The sequence below is a fragment of the Bombyx mandarina genome, chromosome 26, assembly GCF_030267445.1.
Source record: "Bombyx mandarina strain Sakado chromosome 26, ASM3026744v2".
Classification (NCBI taxonomy): domain Eukaryota; kingdom Metazoa; phylum Arthropoda; class Insecta; order Lepidoptera; family Bombycidae; genus Bombyx; species Bombyx mandarina.
Window position 1 is genome coordinate 6,586,944 of NC_143232.1, and position 25,174 is coordinate 6,612,117.

The following is a 25,174-nucleotide window of genomic DNA, read 5'->3' on the forward strand; positions in this document are numbered from 1 at the left end:
TTTAATGTATCAATTCACATATCATCGCATGGGCTATGAGTTAAATCGGTGTAGTGCTATAGGCGGTGGAGAAAAGCTTGGATTCTATCCGCGATGAAATAGTCACGAAAATCCATAATGATAGGGCATCATGAAATTAATATAATTTTACAATTGATATTTTTTTCTTTGTAACCAGATTTTTCATTTATCCTTTATTGCCCTAGTAGACAGACGAGCTTACGGTCCATCTGATAGTAAATGGTTACTGTCGCTGATGGACATCAGCAATGCCAGGGATAGAGCAAAGCCGCTGCATACAGTTAAGTACTCTCTCCACTAGCCTCGTTTGAAGAAGGTTAAGAGTCCGCAATGTCCAAATAAGTCTGATATAAATACTTTATTAATGTGTTACAAAATGGCGTGAACTTGACTTGACCTTCGTATCCGTGCCCTAAAAGGGTTACAACAATATATCGAGTATACTGCTTCGGTCCTCTTATTTCGCTTCGAAGAGTGTATGTATTATCAAGTGTAATATATTATGTTGTTCTGTTTGGCGAGAGAGCCCGGTTGGGCGGGACGTCTCTCGCTCGCGATGTCTGAACTTGCAAATGTAAGGCTGGTGTTGCAACGAGAGATCGATTTTTATGTTTTTTTTTTTAAGCTATTGCATACTTTCTATCGCGGGCCTTGAGCGCGGCGACTGAATCAAGAAATTCCGTAACGAAAATAACCTGACACCCCCACTACGCCTACTATGTAGCTCGCGTTCAACACGGCGCTCAAACCGCAGTGATGCTAACACTGACCCTAGCAAGAGCAGTGCTTCGCAGAATCTACTACCGGATCGGAAAAGCGACCCACTGAGAAGATCCGGCGAGAAACTCAGTGGGCTGTGTCTATGGGTTAATTCGCACGTGGAGCTCTTCGTCGTAAGCGACGGGTTCGACGAGGATGGTGACCGGTACTTGTGGTACTTAAAAGCATAGTTAATGGATCGGGAGGATCCGTAATGACGTGTTTTGGGCGACGTCGACTGTTTACCATTCGGTCTACAGGATCGGGTTGGCATTGTTTCCTCTGATATACTCATTCCTTATTTTATCCATTCTTGTAACTCCGTCCTTGGATGTCAGTAATTAAGGTCGAATTTTAATTTTAAATTAGCTTTGTATTCTAAGAGGCATTCTGGAGTATGTTTATATCGTATTGACTCGGAATGCTATTTTAATACTGTGAAGAATAGAGTTCACGTAGCCGCTTAACACTAGATGGTCAGTGAGCTCGTTCACCTATGAAAGCAATAAGCAATGGATTATTGAGCGAACGCACAACACACAGACATATACATATTTGTAGACATTAATTACTACAACTTCTGAACTCATGATAAATATTATAATAATCAAAGAGTAATTTCGTAAATATAATATGTAAAGAAAAACCTTTAGTAATTATTTTTTTTAGATTTTATAAAGAATTTTTCTTCAGTGACATTCAGTGTCATGAAGTGAAGTCTGTCATTCAGGAAAAAGAGAGCTCAGTTTTGTATAGCTTATTAATAATGTTTAATTTTTAATATTAATTTTAAAAGAGATTAAGGGTTTTAAATGTTGTTTTCTTATTACATCACAGAAAACGCAATTAAGTCTTTTATTGTTTCTTCATTCTGAAATACTCCTTATATGTGGTATGTACTGTGTATTTGCCAAAAAATATTGATAATCGCACACTCAGATCCTAGATGGGCCGTCATCCATGATAGGTCCAATGTCTGGAGGTGTGTATCATTCGTTTCGCTTAAAATCTCCAGGAATCACTAATGATCAGCTAGACTTTGAATTCCTTTGACAATCAAATCTATCTATATATATAAAAATGAATTGCTGTTCGTTAGTCTCGCTAAAACTCGAGCACGGCTAGACCGATTTGGCTAACTTTGATCTTGAATTATTCGTGAAAGTCCAGAGAAGGTTTAAAAGGTGAAACAATATGAAAATGAATTATATAAAAACACAGTTTTGTTTTTCCTTTGATGTGTCCCCCGTAGGACGGAATCCTTTTGTTTGCTTATTAAGTTTATCTATACTAATATTATAAAGAGGAAAGATTTGTTTGTTTGTTTGTTTCGAATAGGCTCCGAAACTACTGGACCGATTTGAAAAATTATTTTTCCATTAGAAGCCGACATTGTCCCTGGTGAACATAGGCTACTTTTTTTTTTTTTTGTTTTGTTTCATGTGTGTTTTAATGTTTCCGAAGCGAAGCGAGGGCGGGTCGCTAGTTTTATATAAAAGCTTAGGTCTTTTACTTATCGATTGAGGCACTACGAAGTCTGCCAGGTCAGCTAGTAATATAATAAAAAAACGGTGTATATTTGAAAACAAATTAAAATGTCTCATTGTGCCCCGAACCCGCCTTCGTCTTTCTGTTGCTCGGTTTTTATTCGCTTCGATTGAAATTTATTTGACGCGCCTCTATCTCAACAGTCGACATTAACGCCAGACGATGGTTTATCGATAGCGATTTATGGACTATTTCCCATCCCTAACGAAATTCAACATCGACAAAACAAGAATAAATTATTGACAACCAGGAGCTGATGGCATTGGGTGAGCTAGGGTTCAGGTGCGTGGATTGTAACCTGACAGACAGGTAACATAAATAAATTCGTAACCAGCACAAGAATTCCACAATCAAGTGGAACTTCAACTGTATTACTGGTGGTAGGACCTCTTGTGAGCCGCGCGGGTAGGTACCACCACCCTGCCTATTTCTGCCGTGAAGCAGTAATGCGTTTCGGTTTGAAGGGTGGGGCAGCCTTTGTAACTATACTGAAACCTTAGAACTTATATTTCAAGGTGGGTGGCGCAAATTACGTTGTAGATGTCTATGGGCTCCAGTAACCACTTAACACCAGGTGGGCTGTGAACTGGTCCACACATCTAAGCAATAAAAAAAAAATAAGTAAAATAAGTTGTTGATGTCTATGGACTCCGGTAACCATTTAACACCAGGTAGATCATGAGTCTACCCAATTACGCAAGAGAAAAATAATTACATAGTATCATTTAAAAATTTTAGCTGCAACAGTTTTTTTTTTTTTTAAATAAATAAATAATAAATAAATATTTACTAACAATCACGCCACGTTAACTGGTCCCGTGCTAAGTTCGTAAAGAACTTGTGTTACAGGTACCAGATAACGGAAATAAATTTAAGATTTTTTATTATACACATACACATATTTAATATACATCCATAACCCTGGAAAAGACATTTATATTTATCATACAAATATCTTCCCTTGGCGGGATTGGAACCCGCGACCCCCTTGTGTAGTGACTATGTCACTTACCACTACAGCAGACGGCCGTTGTTTCTAGTTTATCACGCATTACCACCGCTCTTGCTAGTTCTGCCGCGACGCAGTCATTGGTTTCAGGTTATTGTCCTTGTAGGCAGACGTGCATACAGCCCGCTTTATGATTAGTGGTCACCGTTTTTCACGTCACTAATGACAGGAGTCGCTATTTACATAGTCGAAATCAACAAACAACCACTTAATCTATATATTAATACGTGAAGCAAAAACTTTGTACCCCTTTTTACGAAAATTGCGCGGACGGAGGAGTATGAAATTTACCAAAATTATAGAGAATATAGAGAAGGAGTGCAGAATGTTAATATTTTTTTAAATTATGCATAAGTAATTCATTAAATCAATAAAAAAAACATTATACAAAGTACCTACCATGTATTTATTCGACGCACACACGCATGCATACTATTTATTTATAGTCAAACTTTTGTCTTAACGACTGTGGTCAAATTGAGAATAGATTAAATATTGTTTATCTTTATTAATATTTGTCTAAAGTGTAGTCTTGGCGAAATCTGTGAATAAAGAAGTATAATAATCTTTGACAATAGAACCTTAATAATGTTCAAACTTATAATTTCAATTAACTATAGTCGAATTTCGACTACTGCGGGTACCACTACTACTAGGTAAACCGTGAGCTCGTATATAAGTTATTATTAACATTCCCTATACTAGTTACTACAAAGAGAGAGCTACACATTTGAAATTCGCTAATTGGCCTAAGTTTGATTATTACAAATATGTTGCTCGCGAAGTCAGACATGAATAACATCTGTGACATTCCTTTTGTTTATAAACCTCAATTAGTCGAATGTTAATTCAATAGAAAACATCGGGCCCGATACAAGACAATAGATGATACAACACGAATTTCCCTGATACGTAACAATAAGTGTTCCCTAACTCCGAACTACGTGGATACGTAATACCTGGCTGCTCGCGGAGTTTCCAACTCATTCCGGCCCGACTTGGCTACAGAAGTTTCTTTCGGCAAATTCGCAGTTGAGTGACTTGCAGACGTGAAACGAGGACTGTTGTGTGTTTTACGCCTCCTCGGGTTATTGAGTGTTCGCAGGGTTGCCACACAGATAATTTCATTTTTGAAGTGAAGCTTCTTTAGAATAGAATGGTAGGCAACGGCTTGGTTCTACCCCTGGCATTGCTGACGTCCATGAGCGACGGTGACCACTTACCATCAGGTGGGCCGTATGCTCGTCTGCCTACAAAGGCAATAAAAAAAAAAAAAGAATCGTTGTGATTTCAAACTCGATGAAACGAAATGAAACGAAACGAAAAAATAAGTTTGTCGCGATTGGCTTGCCGAAGCGGCTCCGAGCGGCGCCGACAAATCACGAAGCGCTCCACACGGTCTCGCGTCCGCGACTAGTTCACTGTGTTTTTGACATCACGCTGTCGTGGCTCTCGGAGCGCCCTGAGATACTTTTACTTCTATTTAGTTTGTTATCAACAGATGTCGATGCACGTAAATTCAACAATTCCTGAATCGCGGTGACGAGATGTTACACAGTTGATAGACGTTCTCGTATTTCTCTTGCTAAATCATACTTACCTGGCGTAAGGATACCGTTATCATGCAGGTGGTTCTGCCAGAATGAGGCTGCTCCGTTACACTGCGGAGTGGTTGACCCTTGCGACTTTTATATTTTTTTATAAGTTTCACTTCTATCGTGAGTGACTTGCACACACACACTTTTTTCTTTATTGCTTAATTGGGTGGACGATCTCACAGCCCACCTGCTGTTAAGTGGTTACTGGTGCCCAATACCCATAGACATCTACAACGTAAATGCGCCACCCACCTTGAGATATAAGATATGACTAAGCATTTGAGGCTTAAATACATCTGTTCGATATATTTCAGTATTTTCAGATTTAGTACCCAAATTAACACGACCGCTCTCTGTTTAAAAGATACGCTGAATACAAGCGGGGATGCTGTAAACTTCATCTATAAAAATAAAAATAAAAAACGGCGCACGTGCACCTTATGCACGTGAATGAAGTGAAACTTCTTTTTCGATGTGTAGTATTCTAGTTCTCTTCATTTTTCATCCTTAAGTCAGATTGCTCTTGTAGAGAATGCTGTGTATAAGTGATGCGACATCTTCAACATTTATATTATATATTTTTTTAATTAGAGACAAAAAAGCAGTCAGCGGCTTGGCTCTGCTCCTGGCATTGCTGAAGTCTATGGGCGTTGGTAACCACTCACCATCAGGTGGGCCGTATGCACGTCTGCCTACAAAGGCAATAAAAAAAATAAAAATAAAAAAAATGTATATTTTTTTTTAAATACTTCATTAAAGTATTGGACGCTACTCGCTGCTAGCGCTCGCGCTGGCCTGTGACAGGTATACTACGCACGTGAGTTCGAGTGCCATGCATTGACTCTCGCTCTATCTCTTTCTAGTATGGTAGCGTTAAACTTTTAACGCAACCTTGTTGGAAGTCGCATTAGAAGTTACACTTCAAAAGTTGCACTTCAAAGGAAAGTCTTATGCGTGTCAACCCTAAAAACACGACTGGTACTTGTGTATACGATCTAATAGCACGGTTAACTCGTTCCCTGTTATGACATATACTGTGAGTTGTAGGTGACGGTTGGTGGGGGCGGCTCTACCACTTCAGCGTCGATTGATGGCGTACGCTTGTTTGGCGTTGATCAAACTTATAATTCAGTTGGCGTCGAAATGCCGGTTTTGCCGCTAGTCGCTACCTAAACAAAGAATTTTAGTCTCTACCTTCTCTACCGCTGTAACGGTAAAAGTGGATAATTGACAGTCACACCAACCAGTAGCCGCAGTGTTGAAGATGAAACTCCACGTTAATGTTAGGTTTTTCAGGGTGCCATAAAAAAAAGCAGAAGTGCAACTACTTAAACATTTACTGCCTATAGCATATACACACCCACACAAAAATATTTACTGGTGGTAGAACCTCTTGTGAGTCCGCGCGGGTGGGTACCACCGCCCTGTCTATTTCTGTCGTGAAGCAGTAATGCGTTTCGGCTTGAAGGGTGGGGCTACCGTTGTAACTATACTGAGACCTTAGAACTTATATCTCAAGGTGGGTGGCGCATTTACGTTGTGGATGTCTATGGGCTCCAGTAACCACTTAACACCAGGTGGGCTGTGAGATCGTCCACCCATCTATGCAATAAAAAAAATGTAGAATTTATAACGATTTTGCATAAAAATACAGGGGCTTATATTAACAAATGACTTGAAGGTAGCCGAATGATTATGGCGAAAATTTTACGTATTCTATTAGGTATGTGATAAAGAATTATACGTACCTTAAAAAATATGATTCGGAAGAACACTGCCTAGGGTCCTGGGATCCAATGAGAGTTTTCCAGCTCTTTGGCGTGAGATGACAATTAGACGGCACTAAGTCTGCTTCCAGGGCGTCACAGCACGATCCACGGAGTATTCTAACCAAAAAAATAAAGTCACGATAAACGAGACTATTGGAACCCTACAATAAATTAATTATAAACAATAAGTCTCAAGAATCTACAGAGATCAGACAAAGCGATAATTAAATACTTGCCGATAATATAAATCGGGCACTATTAAACAACTTGAATGATGACCATTCACAGCTATTTAAGTGTGTAGGCTAGACCTATCTTGTAACTGTTAAGCGCGGCTTCAGAATGAGTGGCTTTTTTTATGATTGAAGGATTACTGGTGGCCCGGAGGCCTTTCCAGTTTCACCAGGACAGGTGGACGAGCAAAGGCTCAGCCAGGAGGGTGGAATTTGCTAACAGCTACCCGAGCGCCTCCGAAGGAGACCTAACAGCTCAAGAGCAGCTGCTTCGCGAATGAATCTACTACCGGATTGGAATCGCGATCCGCTGAGAAGATCCGGCGAGAAACTCAGCGAGCTGATTCATGGATTAGGTTGCACGGCGAACTCTTTGTCGAGTTCGACGAGTACGGTTACCGGGGTCCCTAAGCCTGCTCCTAGTGTTAGAGCTGAAGGCGTCTAATGCAAAGGTTATTGGATCTGATGGATCCGTAAGGACGTAAATGAGTGACTTTATTGGTTGCACGCTTTTTATACAATCGAGAACAAAATAATTCTAAATCCAGGTGCTGTCAACATTAGGACGCAATTTTACACTGTTACACCGCCTCTAGAGTCTGTATGAATCATCGTTTTCATAATTTTCGCCACCTTATCCCCCTAGGTCCTAATATCCTGAAAAGCACCCCACGTTTTTTTACAATAAAATCATTTTTTCTTACACTATTTGTAATTAAAATTTATTAAAAAAAAAATTCTATTTTTTAGTTGGATTTTCTATAAAAGCGTATTTTATTAGTTTTTTTAAGCTATTATATATTTATCGGCACTTTCATATTGAACTATTGATTCAACTATATTTGTTGTAAAAATTGAAATTCAAAGATTATTTATAATATATCCGAATTCGAGTATCATGTTCGAAGAAAATCCAAAAACAGTTCTTTTTTCCAAACACAATATAAGGTGTGAGTGAAGTTTCCTGTAGAAATGTACAGACGCGCACAGAACACGATTGAAGAAGTATAGCGGTGAAGAGAACTGTAAATTATGAATAATATTTTCACACCACTAAAATTTCCAATCTGCTAATAATCTATATATTAATACGTGAAGCAAAAACGTTGTATCCCTTTTTACGAAAATTGTGCGGACGGAGGAGTATGAAATTCTCCGCACTTATAGAGAATATAGAGAAGAAGTGCACAATGCTAATATTTTTTTTAAATAATGCATAAAAGATACATTAAATCAATAAAGAAAACATTACACACACTACATACCATGTATTTGACGCACACACGCATGCATTCTATTTATTGTCAAACTTTTGTTCTTGACGTCTGTTGTCAAATTGAGATTAAATATTGTTTGTCTTTGTTAATAATTTTTATAGTGTAGTCTTGGCGATATTTGTGATTATAGAAGTATAAAATACAATCATAATAGTGTACAAACTTACAATTCCATTTAATTATAGTCGAATTTCGACTACTGCGGGACCTCTAGTCTATACTAATATATAAATCTACAGTGGTTTTTTACGGATGTTCTGTTATCACTACTGAACCGTGCATCCGATTGACTTGAAACTTGCTATCCAATTGCCTATTTCTGCCGTGAAGCAGTAATGCGTTTCGGTTTGAAGGGTGGGGCAGCCGTTGTAATTATACTTGAGACCTTAGAACTTACATCTCAAGGTGGGTGGCGCATTTACGTTGTCGATGTCTATGGGCTCCAGTAACCACTTAACACCAGGTGGGCTGTGAGCTCTTCCACCTATCTAAACAATAAATAAAAAAAAAGAACCATCAACTCAGGGCAGGTAAGTCATCAAAAGAGACGAATTAATGTATTTCACACGTCTAGCAATAGTCACAGAGCAGCATTATTAGTTTTCAGTCGTAAATTAAAACATGTATAAACAATAAGTATCTAAATGAGCTTGTTTTGAAGGGTTTTTTTGCAAAATATTTAATCATAAGTTTTTTTAATTCTCAACGAAATGCAAACGAATCTGTATTCGTAAAATAAACGCACATAGATATTTCTTCACTTGTCTCTCTCTCTCTCTTCCCAGCTATTTATCCCACATGTTGGTGGGGTCAGTTTTCCTGACTTTACTCCTCCACTTCGCTCTGTCTTCGACATCCTCGTCAGCAACATTGCATTCTCTCTTGTCCTTCAGCACTACGTCCCTCCACCTTGTCTTGGGTCTACCTCTAGGTCTCCGACCGGGGAGGTCGAGCAGTGGCGCCAAATTTCCGACGTAGTCAGGCGGCTTCCTTTTCACGTGACCATACCATCTCAGCCTACTCTCCTGCATCTTGTCGGCGATGTCCCGTACACCTAGACTTCCACGCACGTACTCGTTGCGGGTTTTATCGAGCCTAGTCACGCCGCACATCCACCTCAGCATCTTCATTTCAGCAACTTGAATGGTATGTATGTTCCTTTTAGTTGCCGCCCATGTTTCTTCACTTGTGTATCTGTAAAATATTTTTCGTCATAACACTTTCGTCGCTGACAGTACGCTATGGAAATGATGTTGGAACACAAGCGAAATTGCAGGAGAAACACGGACGCCTGCGGGTTTCGTCCTAACTTATTTTCCATTGCTAACGGGTTTCTTTAACGTTTCCAATGCCGTGTCTGGATTTATGCTTAACTGCAGACACTTGTAGCTCTCTTGAGCTGTAAGCAATAGCTACTTTCGCTGGCAGATTTGGAAAGCTAATGCTCTTTATTGTAGGTAGGCTTGAAGTCGTCGTGGCCTAAATGATAAGACATGTGTCCATACGTGTGTGAGCGATGCTCCGGTATTCGAATCTCAGGCGGGTATCAATTTTTCTAATGAAATACGTACTCAACAAATGTTCACGATTGACTTCCACGGTGAAGGAATAACATCGTGTAATAAAAATCAAACCCGCAAAATTATAATTTGCGTAATTACTGATGGTAGGACCTCTTGTGAGTCCGCGCGGATAGATACCACCGCCCTGCCTATTTCTGCCGTGAAGCAGTAATGCGTTTGAAGAGCGGGGCAACCGTTGTAACTATACTGAGCCCTTAGATCTTATATCTCAAGGTGGATGGCGCATTTACGTTGTAGATTTCTATGGGCTCCAGTAACCACTTAACGCCAGGTGGGCTGTGAGCTCGTCCACCCAACTAAGCAATAACAAAAAAGGTAGGCAAGGCATTTACGTAAAATCGTTTGAAATGCGTGATCTCCCCATGAATAATCCGCGCGATTAATGAATGTTATTGATTCGAATGTGGGGTTCTTTTGAGAGGCCCGCTGCGAATAGCTCCGGTAAAAACATGAAGATTTTTTTAGTAATGGACTCGGCGAGTGTGAAAAATTATTCTAAATTATATTTGTGATAATACATTATTTTGATTGTGGAACATTATTGCCAAAGAGTTTTGTTACGTCACACAATACTTATGTACAGTACGGTGTGACGCTTTTTATTCGCTGGGTATGTGTTTCGTAAATATGTCGCCAATACAGAAACCGCGAATATGGAATGATAATTTATATGTGTGGAATTATAAGGGACACGTTCTAAGATGACAAAATTAAAAAAATAAGTATATGTATACACATGTATAAAAAATTAATCTAATTGAAGTTTTTGAGGATATTTATTTTTTATTTTTTTATTGCTTATATAGGTGGACGAGCTCGCAGCCCTCCTACCTTAAGATATAAATTCTAAGGTCTCAGTATAGTTACAACAGATGCCCCAGCCTTCAAACCGGAACGCATTACTGCTTCACGGCAGAAATAGGCGGGGTGGTGATACCTACCCGTGCGGACTCACAAGACGTCCTGTCACCAGTAAAATCAGTTAATTAATTTATAAAATTATAATAAAAAAATTGATGTGGCAACACATTTTAACTTTTGTTCTGCATAACTATTTTATTACCGAGCAAATCCATACATTAATAACATGATATGAAACAATAATAATTCATCTAACACGCGAACCTACTAACTATATAAAGCATACAATTTAGTTTTCAATGAACAGAATGCATTTAAATAGAATTGTTTCTATTGTTTTTTTTTTTTTTTTTTTTTTTTTTTTTTTTTTTTTTTTTTTTTTTTTTTTTTTTTTTATGATTGAAGGATTACTGGTGGCCCGGAGGCCTTTCCAGTTTCACCAGGACAGATGGGCGAGCAAAGGCTCAGCCAGGAGGGGTGGGATTTGCTAACAGCTACCCGAGCGCCTCCGAAGGAGACCTAACAGCTCAAGAGCAGCTGCTTCGCGAATGAATCTACTACCGGATCGGAATCGCGACCCGCTGAGAAGATCCGGCGAGAAACTCAGCGAGCTGATTCATGGGTTAGGTTGCACGGCGAACTCTTTGTCGAGTTCGACGAGTACGGTTACCGAGGTCCCTAAGCCTGCTCCTAGAGCTGAAGGCGTCTAGTGCAAAGGTTATTGGATCTGAGGGATCCGTAAGGACGTGTCTAGGGCGTCGACGGTGACTGGCTCCTACATGATCAGGATTCGGGGAGTAGTCAGCGGCGGCTACGATAAGGCGATTATCATGACGCATAGCCTTATCGAAGTACCGTTCCGACGCTGACTTCATGTATTTCTGGATAGATTCGAGGCCCAGGTCGTCGTGTAGGTCAACGTTCCTCACGAACCACGGAGCTCCGACGGCTAACCTGCAAAAGCGGGATTGTAGAGATTGAAGGGTGTCTATGTGTGTGCGGGCCGCGTGAGCGAACACCACACTCGCGTAAGTCATGACGGGCCTTATGCAAGTTTTGTAAAGTGTCACCTTGTTCCGAAGGGACATTTTACTCCGCTTACAGATCATGGGGTAGAGTCTACCGAGAATAAACGCGGCACGGTCACGGACTGATTTTATATGCGGGCGGAATGTCATCGATGCATCCAGGGTAACGCCCAGGTACTTGACCTTCCTGGCCCAGGGTATGGATTGACTAAAGAGAGTAATCGGGGGTGTGAGATTCCTCCTCCTAATACGGGAAGAAATCCGTGTGGAGCTTCCCCTCTGAAATAGCACCGCAGTACTTTTCGCTGGGTTGATGTCTATGCGCCATTTTCGGAACCACTGTCCTAGGGCTAGGGCTGCGCTCTGAAGCTTCTTCGCGATTAGGGACTTGTTTCTACTGGAATAGTAAACAGTCGTGTCGTCGGCGAATAAAGCTAAATGGGTCGGCGGCGACCGGGGAATATCGTTAACGAATAAGCTAAATAGGAGGGGTGAGAGGACAGAGCCTTGCGGGACTCCAGCTGTGAGAGGTCGTGCGGAGGAGCGGGTTCCCTCGACTCGATATCGAAAAGAGCGGTTCGACAAGAAGTCCCGTATGATGAGCACGAGACTATCCGGCACGCCCATGTTGAATAGTTTGAAAATCAAACCGTTGTGCCAGACTTTGTCGAACGCTTTTGCGACGTCGAAGAAGAGAGCTCCCGTGTATAACGGTTTTGGTCGATTAAGCCCCACAAGAATGTGCTCCGTGAGGCGGTGCACCTGTTGAACGCATGAGTGATTTGTACGGAATCCGAATTGTTCATCGATGAGAATGCCCTTGGATGAGACGAAGTCTCTGAGGCGTTTGTAGAGCAGACGCTCATACAGTTTGCCTAGAGACATGAGGAGGCTAATCGGGCGGTAGCTCGTCGGATGATTTTTTGGTTTACCGGGTTTATGTATGCCGATAACGTCCGCTTCTTTCCACACCGCGGGAAAGATACAGTTCGCCATAGCGGCATTGAAAATAGATGCCAACATCACGATGAGTTGGACGGGTAGAAGTTTAATAACGCGGTTGGATATACCGTCGGAACCGGGAGCCTTGCGAGGACGTAGGTCTTTGATCAAGTCTTTAACTTCCATCGGGGTGACGGGTGGTAACGCGTCCGAGGGTGGCAAGGAGACTCTGCGTTCTACCTCACTGTCTACAAATTCTACATGAACAGGGTCCACGGATTGAGTGCTGGGCGTGCACTGGGTTTGCAATGTATCGGCCAGCAGCTCTGCTTTTTCATCATCATCGAACGCCGCGAGTCGGCCTGAGGGGCCTACGAGGGGGGGCATAGTTACTACCGTAACCGATTTGAGAGTACGAGCTAAGCGGTAGTAAGACCTTTGAGAGGGCGCGAGTTTTTCTAAGAAATCAGACCATCTGGCATCTCGGACTTCGGCGATGCGAGACTTTACGTCGCGTTGTAGGGCACGCATTCGAATACGATTTTCCGCGGTAGGATACCTGTCGTAGGCGCGTATCGAGGCGTTCTTAGCTCTAAGGAGTTCCCTAATATCGTCGGACAATTTGAAGCGGTGAAGGAAGTCCTCCGCTACAACTTGTTTCGATGACCTATCTAATGTCGAGGTGATGTGTGACGTTAAGATGTCTATGGCTTCAGCGGTATCCTGAGGAGACGGGGTAGAGTCTGGGTTAAACGGGAGCGATGGTGGATCAGATTCAGCCAGGCTGATGCCCAGCGTGTGCCAATCCACCACAGTCCTCGTGACGGGAACGGAATCGGGAGCGCGACCGAGCTTCATAACGACGGGACGGTGGTCTGAATCTAACTCTGAAACTACTTCGATCGAGTGTAAGCGCAGAGTTACGTTTTTTAATAACGCTATGTCGAGTATATCCGGGCGATGCGCGATATTTAGCGGGTAGTGAGTCGGGGTTAGCGGAGCGACGATATCGAAGGCGAGATCATCGACTAACGCGTCAAGTCGCCTGCCATTCGGGGTTGTAGTGTGTGAGTTCCACCTGATGTGTTTACAATTTAGGTCGCCCGCCAGAATGACAGAGCTCCCCATGCCGAGCAGCGCCTCGATATCACTGCTTAGAACGATCTTATCCGGTGGAAGATAAACGGACGCGATAACGATCGGCGCGTGTCCCGTCAGTGAGATTCGGCACACTGATGCTTCGATATTAGCGAGCGCGGGAGGATCGAGCGGGACGCAATGCAGGGCTCTTCTATAGTAAATGACGGTACCACCACCACGAGCAGAGAGCCTGTCGTTCCTGACCATGTTATAGTTCGCGATTTTAGGGTCACGGCGCGCGGGCTTAAGTAGGGTCTCCTGCACTAAAAAGATATCAATTTGATGGTCACGCAAAAAGTCAGAAACCTGATCACGTTGATTTGCGAGACCGTAAGCGTTAAAAAATCCTATTGTTACGGATAGGGGCTTTATTCTACTTATATACGCCATTGATTACCGGCGGAGTGAGGGGAGGACGTACGTATTTAATGACGCGTATACGTCGGCGTATTCTTGCACAACGGCGATAAAGTGTTGTGCAGTGGAGGCAGCGCGAATGGCGTCGCCCAAAGCGTTAACGCGCTCAAAGTTGATCGACTGAAAGAAGTCGATCGCTAAAGCGAGATTATCGGACGCGGTCGGAGGGCAAGTCGCGGGAGAGGGACGAGTCGCGGGGGCGGGACGAATCGCGGAGGAGGGAGTTGTAGCCGTGTTCGTGTACGGCAGCGGTTTCGCCCAGGCCGAGACACTGGGCACCGGCGCCGGAACGAACGCTGGCTTAGCCTGCGACACAGAGGGTGCCGAGGCTTTGATGTCTGGGCCGGAAGCTCGGAGGCGGTTTTGGCGGGCGACGCGTCGATTTATTTTCGGAGCTCGGGGGCATCCGCGGTAATTTGCAGGGTGACCCTGTGTTCGACACAGGACGCAGCTAGGCGGTTCCGTCGCAGTTTTTTGATCGCGAGTGCATAGGGCCGTGGCGTGATCGCCTAAGCACTTGACGCATCGGGGGCGCGCGTGACAGTTACGGGAAGAATGCCCGTATAATTGGCAGTTATGGCACTGGCTAGGTGTGCCTTTCTTGTGTGGGGTTTCGACTGCGATTCCGGAAAGGCTACAGACCGTTCGGATGTTGAATATTTGCTTACCCTCGGGGGTAGGCTGGAGGGCGACGAGAACCATATTATATGGCTCCCTTCCGCGGCCTGTATGCATGCGGTGTACGGAGTTAACCGGTAGGCCTTGTTCGAGAAGGTCGGCCTTAACGAGCTCGGCATCCAACTCTTTAGGGATGCCACGTATAACGGCACGGAGTTCGCGCTCCTCCTGGAGCGTATACGTGTGGAAACTTATACGCTCCTTACGGAGGTAAGAAGAGAGGGCCCTATGGTCGTCGGGTGTTCGAACCTTAATTTGAATGCCGTTCGCGAGGTTACGGGCATTCGTGAAATTGATATTTTTGGCCTTAAGGGCCAGGGAAACTCGTTCCCAAGCTGCCTTCTCTTGAAGGATTACCGGGGGAGGGGTCTGGGTTTTATTTTGTGCCACCGGACGCGGCGACGGAGTGGCACGGGCTAGAGGCGCAACGGGAGTCTGAGGGCGGGGGCGCGACGCGTTCGCGGCTTTGCTAATTTTAGCGGCCGCGGGAGCTCGAGACTCCGCGGCACGCTTCTTACCCTTTTGCACCAGGGTGAATCCATCCGTCGATGAGGCGGGGGCGAGGTCGACCTCCATCTCCGAGTCAGAGTCGGAGGACGAGGAGGCGGGCGCAGGTGACCTACGAGTAGGTGTTTTGGAGGGTGCGACGGAGGCCGCGGATGATCGCGCTGCTGGAACGGTGACCCCGGCGGACGACGCAGCAGTTTTACTCGCCAGTATAGGCGACGCGGGAACGGCAGGCACGACGGAGGCTGCGGTGCTCGATACAGAAGCTTTGCACGCAGGTACAGGCGACGCAGGAGCAGCGAGCTCGGCGGAGTCCACGAGAGGGCTCGCGGTGTGATCGGCCTTGAAGGCCTGAAACTCGGAAGTGAGCTTTGGGTAGCGAAGCCGGAGAAATTCCGCAAATACAGCGTCCATGATGGCTACGTGCCCAGGTGGGGCTACCCTGGGTCTTAGAAAACACTCGCCTTGCGGCGAGGCCCCAACTTCTCGGACCTGAGCGGTTCTATTGAACACAGGTGGCGATGCGGCACGATTACTACAGGACAAAGAAAAAAACACAACAAAACGGAAATAACAAAAAGAAACAAAACAATTAAACACTTCCAGGAAGACAGTTTGTCGGCAGATGTACCACGAACACAGAAATAACAAAAGGAAACAAAACAATTAAAAACTTCCAGAAAAAAAAAAAAAAACACTTGGTCGGCAGATGTACCACGAACACAGGCCGCGCGAACAATGGCCGGGCTAACAAAAGCCGGGCGAACAAAGGCCGGGCAATCGAGTGGTCGATGAGCACGTCCGCACGTGACGGGTGCCTCTATCGGAATGTTTCTATTGTGTGGTACGACGCGATGTATCGGAAATATAAACTTCAATATTTGGTGGTTCGCCAGTAATGTCATGAATGGATTCAGTGTGATCGGTGTGTGTACGTGCAATTTCGTATTCCTTTAATTAAATGTTTGAAGGTTTAGTAAGAATGGAACGTATGAAAAGAGTGTGAAACGGAACGTTAAGATGTGAGTGAGAGAAAACAGAAAGAGAAAAGAGAATGACAGAGAAAAGGAAGATGGCGAAGAAGGTTGAAAAATGAGCAAGGCGTAATAAAAGTGTTGATTTTGTTTTTATGGGTGGCTATTGCTTTATGGGTGGACGAGCTCACGGCCCACCTGGTGTTAAGTGGTTATGGAGCCCTTAGACATCTAGAACGTAAATGCGCCACCCACCTTGAGATATAAGTTCTAAGATTTCAGTAAAGTTACAACGGCTGCCCCACCCTTCAGATCGAAACGCATTACTGCTTCACGGTAGAAATAGGTAAGGCGGTGGTACTTACTCGTGCGGACTCACAAGAGGTCCTACCACCAGTAATTACGCAAATTATAATTTTGCGGGTTTGATTTTTATTACACGATGTTATTCCTTCACCGTGGAAGTCAATCGTGAACATTTGTTGAATACGTATTTCATTAGAAAAATTGGTACCCGCCTGCGGGATTCGAACACTGGCGCATCGCAACAACTAAAGCACCGGACGTTTTATCCTTTAGGCCACGACGACTTCCACTTCCGACAACGACCATATTATTATTATAACAGAAGATTTTGTAACAGTGTAAGTTTTATTTTATGCGCTGCAATTCCTATTCTGTATGTATTTATTGATGCGTCGGTAGGCTGGGCTGTCGCATCTGGTGGTTGATTCTTGAACTCCGAGCGACTGGTGAGCGTTGAGGAATCCTTGAAAAATGTAGATTTCAGTGTTGACTAATCACTATTGGAACGAAGTTCCTTATGTGACGATGCGGAGGGGTACCGTAACCGGGAAAAAACGTCCGTAACGTAATTTTTTTATTAGTAATGCTCGCCGTGTATGACCTAGCTTTGTGATAACGTACAGAAAATAACACATTTTTTATCATTCATTGACCACGATCTTAGAGCGTTCGTTTGCGCAATACACTAACTCTTATGCAAATAACCGTGAATGTAATGTACCACAATAAGTTCGCACGTTACCGAATGACCCTCCAGTGCTATTTTCTTTATACCTCGTATAGAACTTAAAATTAATATTTTTATAATAAGGAAATTCGCTCATATCCGGTGTCCCACGACATCACACAACTTCATTTAATTATACAGACTGTCAAATTACTTAAACTAGAGGTCCCGCAGTAGTCGAAATTCGACTAAAATTAATTGGAATTGTAAGTTTGTACACTATTATGATTGTATTTTATACTTCTATAATCACAAATTTCGCCAAGGCTACACTATAAAAAATATTAACAAAGACAAACCATATTCTATCTCAATTTGACAACAGACGTCAAGAACAAAAGTTTGACAATAAATAGTATGCATGCGTGTGTGCGTCAAATACATGGTATGTAGTGTGTGTAATGTTTTCTTTATTGATTTAATGTATCTTTTATGCATTATTTTAAAAAAATATTAGCATTGTGCACTTCTTATCTATATTCTCTATAAGTTTGGAAAATTTCATACTCATCCGTCCGCGCAATTTTCGTAAAAAGGGATACAAAGTTTTTGCTTCACGTATTAATATATAGATAATCAGGTATTACAGTAACGGTTCGCAAATACATTTCGTCTAAGTCTCAGATTTGGATTCGCGACTTATTTCGCCTTAGTAATACATATTATATTGTGCAAGCTTAAAATAAATCAAAACGGCCGCGAGTATTCAGTCTATAATCACGTAATTATATTTGTGGATTTGCATAACTTGGCACATGAGTGCTCATCATTTATTGCGAACATTTAAACAGATCAAACTTCTTACTGACGGCCGTGGTCCAAGTTAGGCGATGAGGCTAATAGATTTTTTTAAATTAAAATAAATTTTACTTTAAGTAGCCCCTTCGATGTATCTAGTAATTACTACTAATTATTACTACTGAGTTGTCCCCTACTTTGAGTGGTCAGCAATACAGTGGAATACGTCAGTAATTTCCGTATTATTTTGTTCCGATATATTGTCTATTTGCAACTTCAAATTGCGTCCCCTGGATCGTGTAACCTTCCGCCTTATCAACTCATTCATTCATTTAATTACTAAGATTATTCATTTTCTAATTATTAATAAGTTATTTTAATTTTTATGTGTAATATATGTTAGCTCCTAATTAATGATACTGACAAGCCATCTGATTTCCAGCGATGCAATTTCATTAAAAGCTATGAAGTTGATTTAACATGGTTATTTCGCAACCAACCATCGGATGAATTTATTTCTATGTCCAATTTCGACTTTTATTCATATCAGGGGTAAAAAGCCTATTCCTGCCGTGAAACAGTTATGTGTTTCATTTTGAGGGGTGGGACAGCCGTTGTAACTATACTGAGACCTTAGAACTCATATCTTAAGGTGGGTGGCGGCATTTCCGTTGTAAATATCTATGGGCTCCAGTAGCCACTTACACCAGGTGGGCTGTGAGCTCGTTCACTCATCAAAGCAATAAAATAAAATAAAAGTACTTGAGATTAATTTCGTATCGCTTATGTATTGTACCATACAACAAACCGGTAATGTGAGCCAGGGATTTAATGCGAACTGCATCAACTGAGATGCGTCTAACAAGCTGATTCAATTCGCAAGGATGATAATTTTAGTCGTGCAATTTAGTTTACGGTCAGTTATGTCAGAGAAAATCTATATATTAATACGTGAAGCAAAAACTTTGTATGCCTTTTTACTAAAATTGCGCGGACGGAGGAGTATGAAATTTTCCACACTTATAGAGAATATAGAGAAGAAGTGCACAATGCTAATATTTTTTTTAAATAATGCATAAAATATACATTAAATCAATAAAGAAAACATTACACACACTACATACCATGTATTTGACGCACACACGCATGCATACTATTTATTGTCAAGCTTTTGTTCTTGACATCTGTTGTCAAATAGAAATTAAATATTGTTTGTCTTTGTTAACATTTTTTATAAATATTAACAAAGTCTTGGCGAAATTTGTGATAAATAAATAAATATAATAGTGTACAAACTTACAATTCCAATTAATTATAGTCGAATTTCGACTACTGCGGGACCTCTAGTAAATATTATTATACATACTACATATAAGAATCGACTAAGGGTATTATAGATCTTTCAGCGAACATGTGTCATTGTTTACTTAGTCTATTCCTAATGTAATAATAATAGCGGCTTAAAATATATGTGCTCTTGTTTCTTTCTTCTTTTTCTCCACCTTATCCCACTAGGTTGGGTCGGCATAGCTAATTTTTCGCTTTCATTCTCTTCGATGGGCCGTCATCTCAAACTCAGTGGTCTCTCTATCATATCGTCATTCACACACTCCATCCATGTCTTCTTCGGTCGACCTCTTCCCCCTCTACCTTGCACTACTATTTCCATACATCTCCTAGTCACATGCATCTTCTATCTACGCATCACATGTCCATACCACGTTAACTGTCCGCTCTTTAATTTTTAGATTACCGGGGCTACTTTCACACATCCTTCTTTCCATCCTATGTGCTCTTATTTCTGTATTACAATTTTTAGTCACAAGTTGGTTTTATATCGTTAGTTCAAAGACCACCACCCATTGAGAGTTCTAAATCTCAGCTCTACAGTACAACGGCTGTCTCTTCAAATCGGAACGCATTACTGTTTGGCGGCTGAAATAGGCAGGATGGTTGTACTTAACTGTGCGGGCCCATAAGACACCCAGTAACACTACGGATCCCTGCAAATGATAAAATCAGAAATATTATATTATAAGTTGTCTATAGTCCTGTTCTAGCACGCTACATATGTACATACATGGTGTTACAAAACTACCCGTAAAGTCGAAAGGATCTTAAATGGGGCCTTATAACGAGTCCAATGATAATATTTATGAACCGTTATAACGCTGTATAACAAGGGAAAGCAGAATAAAATGGACTAAAATTATAACAGAATGGCAGCCATGTGATGGCAAAAGAAAAATAGGTAGGCAAGCTAGAAAATGGACAGATGATATCAAGATGATTGGAGGTACAATCTGGTCCAGAAAAGCTACTAAAAGAAAAGAATGGAAGCTACTGGAAGAGGCCTATGTGTCACAGAACACGCTGATCACTGAACCGGGAAACCTGATGACATTTAAGTTAAAATAATTTGCTACTGTATGTAAACTCATTGTTTAGTATCAGCAATAAAGGCTATAAAAAAAAACTGTAGAACATACACCCAAAAAATTTAAAAAAAATTATTTTCACTCATGTGCAAACCCTATATCAGTAAAGTTAAAGAGTAAACTACTCTACTGATTCCCTGACATGACATCTTACTAGGGTCGACAAAATTTTTGACTTTGATAATTAATTATATATTTTACGGGATATTTTGTAACACGTTGCTTAATTATATATTTCCTGAAAGTCTTTGATTGGTCTAAACAATCCTGTTTTATAATAGTCACGTATCGCGATGGCCTGCAGAGTCTATCGAGAATCTTGTTGTTCAAGGTAGGGTCAATGGTAAAAGACCTCGTGGACAGGCGTGCCTCAAGCGCTGAACTGATCAACTGAAAGACTTTACCAAAGCCTCACTTAACTGGCGTGCGCTAAGCCCCAGTTCGCGAATCATCGAGAACAACTGTCAAGGCTTTAAGAAACAAGGATTCGATATAACCACGAAAGCTCCGCCAAGAGTAATACATTATTGAAGTCGTTGTGGCTTAAAGGATAAGATGTCCGGTGCATGTGTAGCGATGCATCGGTGTTCGAATCCCGCCGGCAGGTACCAATTTTTCTACTGAAATACGTACTTAATAAATTTTCACGATTCCTGCCACAGTGCAGGAATAGAATCGTGTAATAAAAATCAAACCCGCAAAATTATAAGTTGCATAATTACTGGTGGTGGTGGTCTTGTGTTCGCACGGGTAGGTACCACCGCCCTGCCTATTTCTGCCGTGAAGCAGTAATGCATTTCGATTTGAAGGTCGGGGCAGGCGTTGTACTGTTAAAAAGTGAGACTTTACAGCTCATGTCTCAAGATGGGTGGGACCTTTACATTGTAGATGTCTATGGTCTCCGGTTACCACTTAAGATCAGGTGGGCCGTGAGTGAATATGTTGTATAATAACATAAGTGGTAATCAGAGATCAAATACCACAAAGGCACATGAGTTCTAAATCTCAAATGATTACATAATTGGTGTACGTCAACAAAACGATATCTATAGAAGCAAAATCCATCTAGACTTCATTTATTTTCGTCACATACTCAGTTCGAAATACCATCTGGAACACTAGCGTTTGTTGATCCCAACGCAAATAACCAAGGCAATTTACGTGCTCTATTTCAAGTCTGTCTCCAATGATATTAGTGCAAGATTATGATCCGTATTCAAATTGCATTCAATTTGCAATTTGTAGAAAATAAATTGGGGCCGTCAGCGTAAAAGTGACCTAAGCTTACTAAAGTTATTATTTATTACTGGTGGTAGGACATCTTGTGAGTCCGCGCGGGTAGGTACCACCGCCCTGCCTATTTCTGCCGTGAAGCAGTAATGCGTATCGGTTCGAAGGGTGGGGCAGCCGTTGTAACTATACTGAGACCTCAGAACTATATCTCGAGGTGTGTGGCGCATTTACGCTGCAGATGTCTATGGGCTCCAGTAACCACTTAACACCAGGTGGGCTGTGAGCTTGTCCATCCATCTAAGCAATAAAAAATAAATAAATAAAAGTGCTCAGCGTCCTAACTTCATGCACCGGTATTTGTTAGGGCGGATGCGTACTGCGTTACAACATACTGAAAAGATCATGTGCCTACATCCACTGGCCTTTATCGATATAAATCAGATCCGGAGTTACGATAGAATTAAATATTAATGTTGCCCATTGGCACACACGTCCGGCTGTTTCCTGGAAGTGACGTTTCGATGAGCCCAACGTATGTGTGCGTAGTGAATATTAATGGTTTTCCTTTTGTGTGCTTGGTCGCGAAATCTTAATGCGATTTTTGTGAACTCGTATGGTCGTGACTCGTGGAAAAGCGCTAGTATTTTATATGTTCTTTATTAAGAAGACTATCTAGAGAAGGATACGCTAATTGGACTCTGATATAAATAGATTAAGTTAGAAAAGAACGCGATAATACTTCTACTGCCTGCATCAGTGGTTCATGTAAGTTTTGGCTTTATTATTGATTTATCCATTTCTAACATGACTAAAACCTCGAACTCTAAGTCCGCCTAGACGGTACTGGTACAGCCCATCGAATCAGCCCGTTGAGTTTCTGAGCGAATCTTCTCAGCGAGCTGGTTTCCGATCGGGTGGTAGATGCATTTGCGAAGCAGCTACTTTTGTAATGTTTTTCCTCTGGAGCGCTCAATCAGCTATTAGCAACTTTTACCTCCTTCTGAAAGATCTTTGAGACGTACCAGTTATTCGTTATTCATCCGACTTCGGCTCCGGGGGCGGTGGCCAATAATTTCAGCACTTTTGACAAAGCATACTGTGGCGAGTGAGCAAGTCAACTCGCACATCTCAACACAGCACCGAAATTATACGATTTTGCGTCATTTCAGGTGATCCGAGTGCCGTGTGCAAAGCTAGTTAAACCACGCCCCCTCCACTATGTCGTCGACGCATCTTATTTGTCGAAGTGGTAAAGAGACAAGATGGCCACGCTTTGATCTATTGTTCTTCAGGCGGAGGACATGTTGACTAGTTTTAATATTTACTATAAATACGATTGTGCCGTAATCGTAACACAGACCATTTCTGGAATACTTCACATACGTAAACCCAGAGACACAGCGGAGTTCGGATTCAATTTCAGAAACCTATAATTGAGCAGCACTACACGTGGCGAACTTTTGGAGCTTTTGTAACGACTTTAAAATGGATTAGCAATGAGTTTTCTCTTGTAGTTTTCCTACTTAAGCTGATAGCGTTGAGAGGCTTGAGAGGCTATTTCAGCGTAACCTTAACTAGTAGGTGAGCTCACGGGGCTCAAATCTGATGACGTTACTAACACGAACCCTAGCAAGAGCCGTGCTTCGCAGAATCTACCACCTACCTACCTACCGGATCGGAAACGCGACCCACTGAGAAGATCCGACGAGAAACTCAGTAGGCTGTGTCTGTGGGTTAATTTACTCGTCGAGCCCTTTGTCGCAAGTGACGGGTTCGACGAGAACGATGACCGGGTTCTCTCTAACACTTGCTCGCTTCTATAAGCTGAGGCGTCTGTTATTATTCCGCCACATCCATCACAGGGAAACCACCGGATTGTGTACATATGACAGCCAGCGGGTTACGTAAGCCGCGGCGTATCGATAAATCACGAGAAACAATCCAATGCCCGCAAACTGGGCCTACGGGAGCAATCCGTACGATACGTTTTCACAAAATTAATATTAGCCACAACGTGTTTATAGGTTACGACACGATTTTAATATCGGACACGATTATTTTTCTTAGTTTCTATTCCTTAAGTTATCTTCTTCTTTCTTCTTCTCCATCGCTCCCTGATTACTGAAGATTGTGACTCCGTTTCGGCTTGTCAACTTCCAGCCTCCGTCGGCTCCGGTCAGTTGCCTGGTGTAGTGCAGCGCTAAGTGGTCCGCTGGTTTGTTCGGAGATCTGGTCGGACCTACGTTTGGGGCTCCGGCCTCTAAGACGTTTTCCTTCTACTTTTCCGGTGACCATCAGACGTTCCAAGCTATCTACACTTCTGCGGGCAACGTGGCCAAAGTAGCGCATTATGCGTTGCAGACAGGTGGTAGACAGGCGTTGAGCGTTCTCCATTTTAAGCTGTTGTAGGACCAAGATGTTCGTGCGGGTGGGCTGTCCATGGAATCCTTAATAGGCGGCGCCAACACCATACTTCAAAAGCATCAACTTCACATCAACAAATAAGTTTAAGTTAGAATTATTTCGTCATCATCATCATCATCAACCGCCCACAGTCGTCCACTGCTGAACATAGACCTCTCACAATCTACACCACTTAGCCCGGTCTGGGCATTTCCTCCATGAATTATTTAAGGAATTATTATTTACGTTTCCTGAAGCGTCATACATGAGATATGGGAGTCAATTAGTATTAAAATTGTCTTGAAAATGACGAAATTGTAACGGTAATATCCAAAAGTCAACAAAACAACACCACTGGGGATATGACTATTGTGTTATGTATTTTAAATTTAACATTTAATAAACATTATTCAAATCCACATAAAGTCTTTGAAAAAATAAAAAAAATTAATTTAGATTTTGAATCTAGGTCCCAAGTATAGGTACAACGGCTGCCCCACCCTTCAAACCGAAACGCATTACTGCTTCACGGTAGAAATAGGCATCACTATGATATGTCCTTTTACAGACGAGGCCTGTAGAGAATCCTTCTCTGTAGACCGCGACTTGGCTAATGTAGTCATGTCAGTTGCCATGACATGTGTAATGATAACCAAACTCCACCACGAGAGCCGTATACTCGTCTGTCATTATTGGTAATAAAAATCCTCACATTATTTTATACCATCCGATTATTCGAAAAAATCGTCTCGGACATTATAAATCATTATTCATGTATTACGATGATTCGCAAAACAGAAGAATATGTAAGGTATTGTGTTATCGTAGAGTACGAGGGAATATTGTTATTATTTGTTTTTCTGATAATGTCACGTGGCCCTATTCTTTATTGATCTAATCAAGTACTAGATCGTATTAGGTGATATTGAGCGCCATACTAGATATGGATATTATTGTAATTATTTGCTTATTCAAATTGACCAAT

The 25,174-nt window shown here is 42.0% G+C and overlaps 1 protein-coding gene and 1 long non-coding RNA gene across 2 annotated transcripts in view; one reads left to right on the forward strand and one right to left on the reverse strand.

Moving 5' to 3' along the window:
• The window catches only part of LOC149499796 (uncharacterized), a 588,308-nt gene that overhangs the window by 275,750 nt on the left and 287,384 nt on the right, over window positions 1–25,174 (reverse strand). The window lies entirely within an intron of this gene.
• Octalpha2R (alpha2-adrenergic-like octopamine receptor) overlaps window positions 1–25,174 on the forward strand; it is a 448,087-nt gene that overhangs the window by 168,974 nt on the left and 253,939 nt on the right. The gene's annotated exons all lie outside the window — the stretch shown is intronic.